The 8,936-nt window shown below is 31.9% G+C and overlaps 1 pseudogene; it reads right to left on the reverse strand.

Annotated features, from left to right (window-relative positions):
- Window positions 1-3,875: 3,875 nt before the first annotated feature.
- On the reverse strand, window positions 3,876-3,999 carry LOC141572023 (U4 spliceosomal RNA; annotated as a pseudogene).
- Between the last annotated feature and the right edge of the window lie 4,937 nt (window positions 4,000-8,936).

Below are 8,936 nucleotides of genomic sequence, written 5' to 3' on the forward strand. Positions count from 1 at the left end.
TCTCATTTTCTGTAAGAATCCTTCGGAAACGATACCCCCAGTAGTGATTTTTGCCTGCCGCTGTATTCATTATACCCTTTTATTCTGAAATACCACTTTTGCATGAAAGCTCAAATTTCAGATTATTTGTGATGCCTTACATAAATCCCAAAGAGGAAACAATTTCTTCCTTGTTTGGAATCCCACAGGGTTTTGTTGACAAATATAATTACAATATGATATGTATTTCTCTGTGTTTTATAATTAACCATATTTTCCCCAAAATGTATCTCTTAGTCAATTGATTAATCGAATTATTTATTCATTCCTCCACAAGTATTTGATAAGAACCTACTATAAGCTTGGATTGCTTTAGGCCCTGAGAATAAAAGAGTGAACAAGACGAAATCTCTGCCTTCATGGAGTTTATTAGAATGTAATATTGGCAAATAATAAATAAAACATGTGAATATGTAATATAATTACAAGAGATTAATGGTATGGAAAATATAAAGCAGGTTAAAAGATTTAAGAGTAATGATGAACTATATAACTAGCTTCTGTGGAGAAAAGAAAGGTAAGCTGAGATCTGAGTGCCCAGATAAAAGGGGCAAGTGGTGCCATTATCTGAGGAAGGAGTGATGCAAACAGAAAATAGCAACTGTAAAAACTAGGGGCAGACGTGAACTTGACAAAGTGAAAAACAGCAAGATTTTACCAAAGAGTCTTGAAAGGAGGCAAGTTCAGAGAAGGAAAGCTGATATCACCATGTCTTATCTTCCCTCGTTTTCTTGTATCTCATAATGCATTTAGTACATCGAGTTTCACACAGAGTGATCAATGGTAATACAATATAACGATTTGGGGTTAAACAAAGTTTGGATTTTAATTGAATTTTGTTTTCTTATTTGTTTAATGACTTTGAGCAGATTGCAAACTTGAGGTTTGGTGTTTGTTTGGTCAATGTTTTCACTTTCCTGTTAAAGACCTTATATTAAGATAATCTACTAAGAAAGAAAGAGATAAATTAAAAAGATGAATTCTCATAGAAAAATAATATATATTTAAGATAATTAGTTGAACAGAACTATACTCCCTAAAATAAACATTCTAAAGTACATTAATTCTCAAAAACATCAGACAAAATGATTGACTTATTTTAGCTGATAAAACTCCTTAGAGAACTGCAGGTGGGGTAAGAAATTATTTTCTACCCCTCTCGGTTATTTTGGCTATTCTAATAATTAAATCCACATGAGACAGATTAACAGGAGAATTAACCAAATTTAATTACATATGTACATATATGGAAACACCATATATGAGAGAGTCAGAGATTCCACATATGTGAGAGCTTCAGAGATGGACTTAGAACAAAGGTAAAATAAGGTATATATGACATTTTGAGCCAAACAATGATATAAGGCTCCAGGGGCTTCAGAAGGGAAGAGGGAGATTCCTAGGATGATAAGAAGAGCAGATGTTAAGTAATTAGGAGTTTGCCCTGCCCTATAGATAGACCATAAAAAGTTATTTCTGGTGATAACACTTACTATGGGCAAGGCCCCAGTTTAAATTCTTTAAGGGAGAGGTAAAAGTTTCTCTTGATCTCGTAGGGTTTTGAATGCCTTCAGCTCAAAATAATTCACTGGCCAAAGTGGCACACAGTATTAGAGAGGCCTACTCTGAACCCCTTCAGAACCTAACATCTTTCTTCACTGGAAATCAGCTCCAACAGAGGCTGTCTTTGCTCTGAAGTACAAAGCTCTTGCCCTCTATCAAGAGAAAAAAGTGGGCTTATTCATGTGGATTCTAATTTTTAATTTCAACATAATCTGCATTAAATTCTGAGCTTCACTGTTTCCATTTTCATTCTTAACACAACTGAAAAAGATTAGTTCAAATGATGTAAACTACCAGTTGATGTTTTCTGTTTAGTTTGTCTATGATCAAAAGTATCTTGAGACATATATATATATACACACACACACACAATTGTCATAGTCATAGTCTTCTAATTTTTAATGGGTGGCAAACATCAAGATCATTAGGGACCATGGCTTTCCCATAATCTGGAAGGCAATACAATTGCTGTCAATCCAGCCAGAATTAGTTCATTGTTCTCTTTGAGGTAGGAGAATCTTCTGATAATATCTTATGTGCTGTACGTACATGATCTCCCACGTATCTTCTTACATATGTGAATAGAAAACAGTGATCATCTTAAATGTGACTAAAGCAATGTCTTCATTTACTTCTCTAATGCAATCTCCACAGCTAGCAGCACATTTAATATGCTTGAGAGGCCTGGGATAGCTTTACCAGAAAACAAAAAAATCAATAAAAAATTTTGCCTTTTAATACATTTACTTTCAATAGACCTGAAAAATTAATATCATCTAATTAATTATTAGATTGGGGATGAATTTCTAATTTCCTATTAACATCCTCTTTGCTTCCCTTCCTTTGTGCTTCTATACCCTGGAAAACATAACTTGTTTCTTCATATCTCGGAGTTTGCATGTTGTCCTTTGGTACCCTATTCTTCCTCCGATTTTTGAGAATTCCTAGTGTCATTATTTTCAGAAAAAAATGTATTATGTCCTCTGTGAAATCTTCCCTCACCTTTCTATGCTCCCATTAGATTTAATCAATATCTGCAATGTTCCTTTATCATTTTATAGACATTTTTTTCTACTACTCCTTGTGCTGTGATATAGTTATTGGTTTGCAGTTTACAACCCTCCATTAGATTGCAAAACACTCAAAGACAGAAACCATGTGTTATTAATTTTCATTAACCCTAGAACTGAACATAGTGGCAGGCACAGAGTAGATACCAAACTATTATTGTATTAATTTCACCTTAAAGAGAACAATATTTCTTTTGGAACTAGACAATTTCTCCTCTGTAAATTGCCTAATCCAAATTATCTATTCTTAAAAAAAAAAAAAAAAAAAAAAAAAAGACTTACCTATCTGTAACGTATTGGCTGATAATGTTACCTTTCTTCACCCAGAATTCATTTCTTCTTTTTACCTGTTTACCATCTCCTTATAAATATACTGCTATCCATTGACTCTGAGTACAAAGGCACCCTACATCATAAAAATATTTGTTAGGATGTCAACAACCATCTTCTGTTGGGAATGCCAACAGTACTTAATGTAACTCTTAACTTTGGCAATTATCCCAAATGACATTGTATTATAATTATTTGTGTAGAGTAGATCACTCAAAACTCCTAATAGATTTTAAGCCTCTTGAAGTTAGTAACTGTGTCATACTCTCTTTGTATCATTCGTTGCATCCGGTACACACTTTGCATGTGGAAAAAAATAATATCTTGAATGAGTGAATAAGTATATGTGGATAAGAATATATTAGAAATAGATATTTACTACTATTTATTTATACTTATTTTATAAATTATCTATACATCTGTTGTGACTTTTCTCTAAAGCTGAGAGAGATAGGGAAATTGGAATTAAACAGAAATAGGCAAAATATTTTCTGGAAGCGAAATCCAGCCCATTGCCTGTTTTTTCCTTGCCCGCAAGCCAAGAATGCTTTTTACATTTTTAAAAGGTTGAAAAGTAATCAAAATAAGAATATTTTATGCCACATGAAATTAAAATTTCAGTGTCCAAAAATAAATTTTCATTGGATAACAGCTGCATCCGTTTGTTTAGATAGTGTTTATGGCTGCTTTCATGTTACAACAAAATTGAGTAGTTGCATATATATCGCCCATAAAGCCAAAAATATTTACTATTTGGCCCTTTATAGAAATTGTTTGGTGTCTCTCTTCATAAAAGAACAACAGCAAAATAAACACTGATAAAGCAAAATTGAAAATAGTAATATTTGCAATATTCATTCACAACAGACTTTTCTAGTCATTTTTCTAACCTTTCACTCATGCAGTCACATGTATTACAAGATTATAGTTTTTCAATCAGCAATAATTGAGCCTCAGATAAACCTCGTTGACTACAATACTGCCACTGCCCAAAGCTGCAAGATTGTAGTTTTTAAATTCCATGTATAGCAGTGATGTGTAGACTTCACCTGCAAGGGATTAAAATGTACATGAATGTTAAAATACACTCAAACACAAATGTAGAAAATCAAGGCACTGTAGGAATTAGAGAATCATAGAGCAATTTTTATGGTGGGAATTACTGAGTTGGAATGGTGTATAAAACTAGAACATATTTCATAATTTTAATTATCTGATACAGTTAAGTATTAATATTTAAAATACTGAATCTTATTGGATTTTAATTAAAAAAAATAAAAGTACTAATATGTTCATGCTCCTGAAATTACACAAGCATGTGATGGATTTTGAGTGAGAACATGTCTAATTTATGCTACATTTGATTATTTTAATTAGAGAAGTTACAAAGAATTTACTGTGCTTCTGAAAATCCAAAATACCGATTTGTCTAAGTATTTAACTTGGATTTCGTTTACTTCTTTGAGGACAGAGTCAGATGAACAAATTTCTATTGGCATTTAACAGAAATCTTACAATAAAATAAATGGAATTTCTCCTTTTAAAACAATATGAAGTTAAAGAAATGCACACATACTAGCTACTTCTTTTCTGTTCTACAACAGGGGGATCTCCCAATAATTTCTTGGCTCAACAGTCTAGCAGACTTTAATTAGCAAACTTTATGAAATGAAAGAAAACTCTTCAGCTATAGGGTTGAGTGGGTAATTGTCCTCTCTTAGAAATTGCATTGCTAACAGACTTTCCATTTCTAGTGATTGACTTTCTAATTTTGGCCAAGTTTAAGATTGCAAATGTCCTTGTTTGCACAGGTAATATGGCAATGAGGGTCTACATCTATTCCACTTTTTGTGTGCAAATTAAATGAAGAGATTTACCTATGTATTCACATTAATTGAAAATTTCTGTTGCATTACAATAGATATCAATTAACGGTAATTATTCCAAAGCTAGCCCACGTAATAATTATCAACAATACTACCAAATACATGCCAACATTTAGACCTAGAACATAATTTTAATGCAGGCAAAGTTGTGTATGACACAATGAGTTTTGAATTTTTTTTTCTGTTCTTTTTTAATCATTTGCTTTTATTTTATTAAAAAATTCCACATTTAAGTGAAATCATGTGGTGTTTGTCTTTGTCTTTTTTTAATTAAAGTTTATTGTGGTGACAATTGTTAGTAAAGTTACATACATTTCAGGTGTACAATTCTGTATTACATCATCTGTATATCACACTGTGTTCACCACCCAGTCAGTGCTCTTTCCATCACCATATATTTGATCCCCTTTACCCTCATCTACCACCCCCTCCCCCCTTTGAAGTTTTTATGCCCACGTCAGGGTTTTTTGGTTTGTTTAGATCCCAATTGCATTTCTTTATTACCTAATTTATAGTTTCCTGCACCATTTTTTCCCCAAGCTCCACCTCAATTCTGCCTCCATCTCATTTCTTCCTCCAAGTGATTCTCAACCTATTACTTTTCTTATATTATTAATCTCATGATGATTGGAGACTATTGGCTTGGACAGTCTTAAAGCGTATTTGTATAGTTTCATGTTAATTTGATTATCATGCAAGATGTTTTTAATTGACTTGCCTTATTTTATTCTCCCTTGCTCTAAAAATATGAAAGCATTCTTTAGTTCCCAGTTCTTTATGTTGCTAGAGGTTTCCCCCAAGCAGTTCCTGAATTTATTGAAAAATCACATTATCTTCAACTAATTAGTATGCCAAATATTAATGTATTCAAAACACCATGAATAAGATAAGTATTAAAATGATTATTAAATATACAAAATCCAACAATTTTACTCTTTCAAAATATCTAACCAGTTGCTCCAACACCATTTTTTAAAAATTATCTTTTGTAAATTGATAAAATGCCAATCTTATCATATGGTAAATTCCAAAATTGAATTTATTTCTGTACTTTCCCATTCAGTTCTATTGACCTATCTAGTCCTATTAAAAAAAGAATCTCTTTATTCTATTTTTAATTTTATTTCAATGTCATTGTCCCATTTGATTATTGTTCTTTTCCAGTATATAAATGACCCTTAGGAAAATAAGTTAATTTTTTCAGATAAATTTCTGTTTTTCAAGTTCCATGGTAATCCCTGCTGCTTTGATTGGTATTGTTTTCAATTTTATACAACAATTTAGGGGGACCAAATCATATGATTATCTACATAGGTACTAAAAAAGACATTTGACAAAATTCAATACCCATTTATGTCAAATCATGCACAAAACAGGAATTTATGGGTACTCCCTTAACATAATAAAATATGCTAATTCAGTGCAATTGCTATCATATCACATAGTGGGGAAGTTAACAGAGATTTTCTTGCTAAAGAGAAAGATATCAATATTCTCTGTCCCACTATTTACTATTTAGTTGAAGATCTTAGTCAATGCAATTAAACGAGAGGAAGCAATTATAGATTATATAAATATTGATAAAGTTATAGATTAAAATAATTTAAGAGTCATATTAACTTGTATTAACCATCACACTTTATAGACCTCTGTGGTTACTTGCTTGACAAACTAAAAAGTTATGAAACAATTAGGGGAATGTGAACATAGGTGATATTTAGAAAGTACTTTAATATTTAAGTATGATAATAGTATTGCAAATCTATTTAGAGAAGATTCAGAAATATTTTCAGATAAAATGATGCAATATCTCAAGTTTCCTGCAAAGTGTCCTGGGGTGGGTGAAGAGAAAGAGAATGTAGATAAAACAAGATTGGCCATGCATTAATTGTCAGAATTGGATAATGGTGCATTAACTATTCTCTAATTTTCCATATGTTTGAAGTCCATAATAAAAACATAAACATGTTCTTTTTTTCCCTCAGCCATTTTTTGCTTACAAAAATATTACTCTCACAGAAAACAATGTTCTACTCTATACCTTCCTTATGCACCTTCAGTGGTTTTCTTAAGAGTTTTGTTTTTTTGGAAGTTTCTGTATTTATTGGTTTCATAAAGATCACAGGAAAGAAAAAAGGTTAGAAGAGCATATACTAACAAGTTCTGACAAGTTTGCAGATCAAGGGATCTGGAAGAGAATAATAAATAAGCATCTGCACAAATTTCTAGTTGGAATAGATCTTGTGACTCAAGGTTTAATGTTGATGTGTTTTTCTACCTTTTTCACAGTTGGTCACTGCTCATAAGTTGAATTCTGAGAACACTATGGTATGAAATCTGGAAGTAGAGACTCTTAAACATCTTTACTTTGTATAACCCACATATCAGCAATTCTGTCTTTTATGTCTGGTAAGACTGGGCCCAAACCCCAATTTCATGGTTCAAGAGAATACAGAGTTCTGCTCACAATTTTCCTAGATTTATACAATTTTCTTGGTTTTACTCCCTCACTTTCTACAGCTATATGAAATTTCCTTGATTTCACTAATATTATTCTGTTTGGGAAGTTAGCCCCATTGCTAGATTGCATAAAAATATGCTCTCAGTAAATCAACTCTCTTAGTAAATTTTATGAAGGTTTTGAAATCATGAAAATCAAATTAAAGAGCGAAGTAATCTTCTGTCACACTACTAACTTAACACTCCTTTCCACCCCACCCTTCATAATTGTGTCCTCCCCCCAGAGATACTGGTATTTTTTTTTTTCCTATCAGCAAAATATTGTTTACCACATTCAGGCGCTGGGGACTTACATTCTATCCAAGAAGCCTTGCAATAATTACTTAACCTGATTACTCTACCTTATTGTATGTAGAAGAATCATTCTTGATCAGTTTGACCCAATGTTGTAGGGTCAATATTAGGAAATATTCTGCTAATGCAAAGTAGAAATGTAGGAACAGACTGACCCTGGCATAACCAAATGTGTAAATTCATACAGATAATGGGATTGGAGGCAGCATTTAGTTAACCCCTCATCATTCATATGAGAACAACACGACTTACAGAAAAAAACAGTCTTGCTTAAGGACACAGAGTTGGTGACAAAGCCAAAACTACATAGAACACAGGTCTCGGAATTCATGATCCAAAATGCTTTCTACCGTGTTGCCTCTAATACCAAAAGATAACTTTCTCTCCTCATGAAAATGCCATTTAAAAAAAAAAAAAGTAGAATGTTTCCCCCTCAGGTACAGAGATAAACTTTCCTTGAAGTCTGAATTGAATAGCTATTGAGAAACATGGCAAAGTCCAGTTTTGATTCTAGAGATTATAGCTCCTATTCTTTTCAGACTAGATAGATAATTGGATTGGTAAAGCCCATGGATAGTGAAATTTGACAGATAGCAGAAAAAAAGATTTAAAAGATGTAATTGAAACTGCAGGTTTTTTGGAGATGAAGTGAAAAAAAAAAAAAAAAAAATATATATATATATATATATATATATATATATGAAACCTGCTCTGTCATTTTATATATACACACACACACACACACACACACACACACACACACACACACATATATATATATATATATATATATATATATATATATATATATAGAGAGAGAGAGAGAGAGAGAGAGAGAGAGATCTATATCTATATATCTATATATATAGTGACACAGCAGTTTCTTAATTCAGGGTTATTATGTATATGTGAAGATTTATCTAAGATAACAAATGAAAGGAAAATTATGATAAAAGTGACAGTATTTTAACCATATTGTCAATTACTATACATAAATATGTACAATCCATAAGTTGAAAAGTAATGTTATTTTAAAACATATGGAACAATTAGAATGAAAATAAAATTACCTATTGTTTATTTTTAAAACGGGGGACATAGGTAGTTTTCAGTAAGCGAATGTGTATAATATCTTTACGTCAGGTGTTCTTAAATTGTGATACACATCAAAAATACCAGGGAAAGCTTTTAAAACACATATGCCTGACTCCCACTCTAGATCTACTGCCTCAAA

The sequence above is a fragment of the Rhinolophus sinicus genome, chromosome 2 (genome assembly GCF_057876585.1).
Source record: "Rhinolophus sinicus isolate RSI-liver-muscle chromosome 2, RSI-T2T, whole genome shotgun sequence".
Classification (NCBI taxonomy): domain Eukaryota; kingdom Metazoa; phylum Chordata; class Mammalia; order Chiroptera; family Rhinolophidae; genus Rhinolophus; species Rhinolophus sinicus.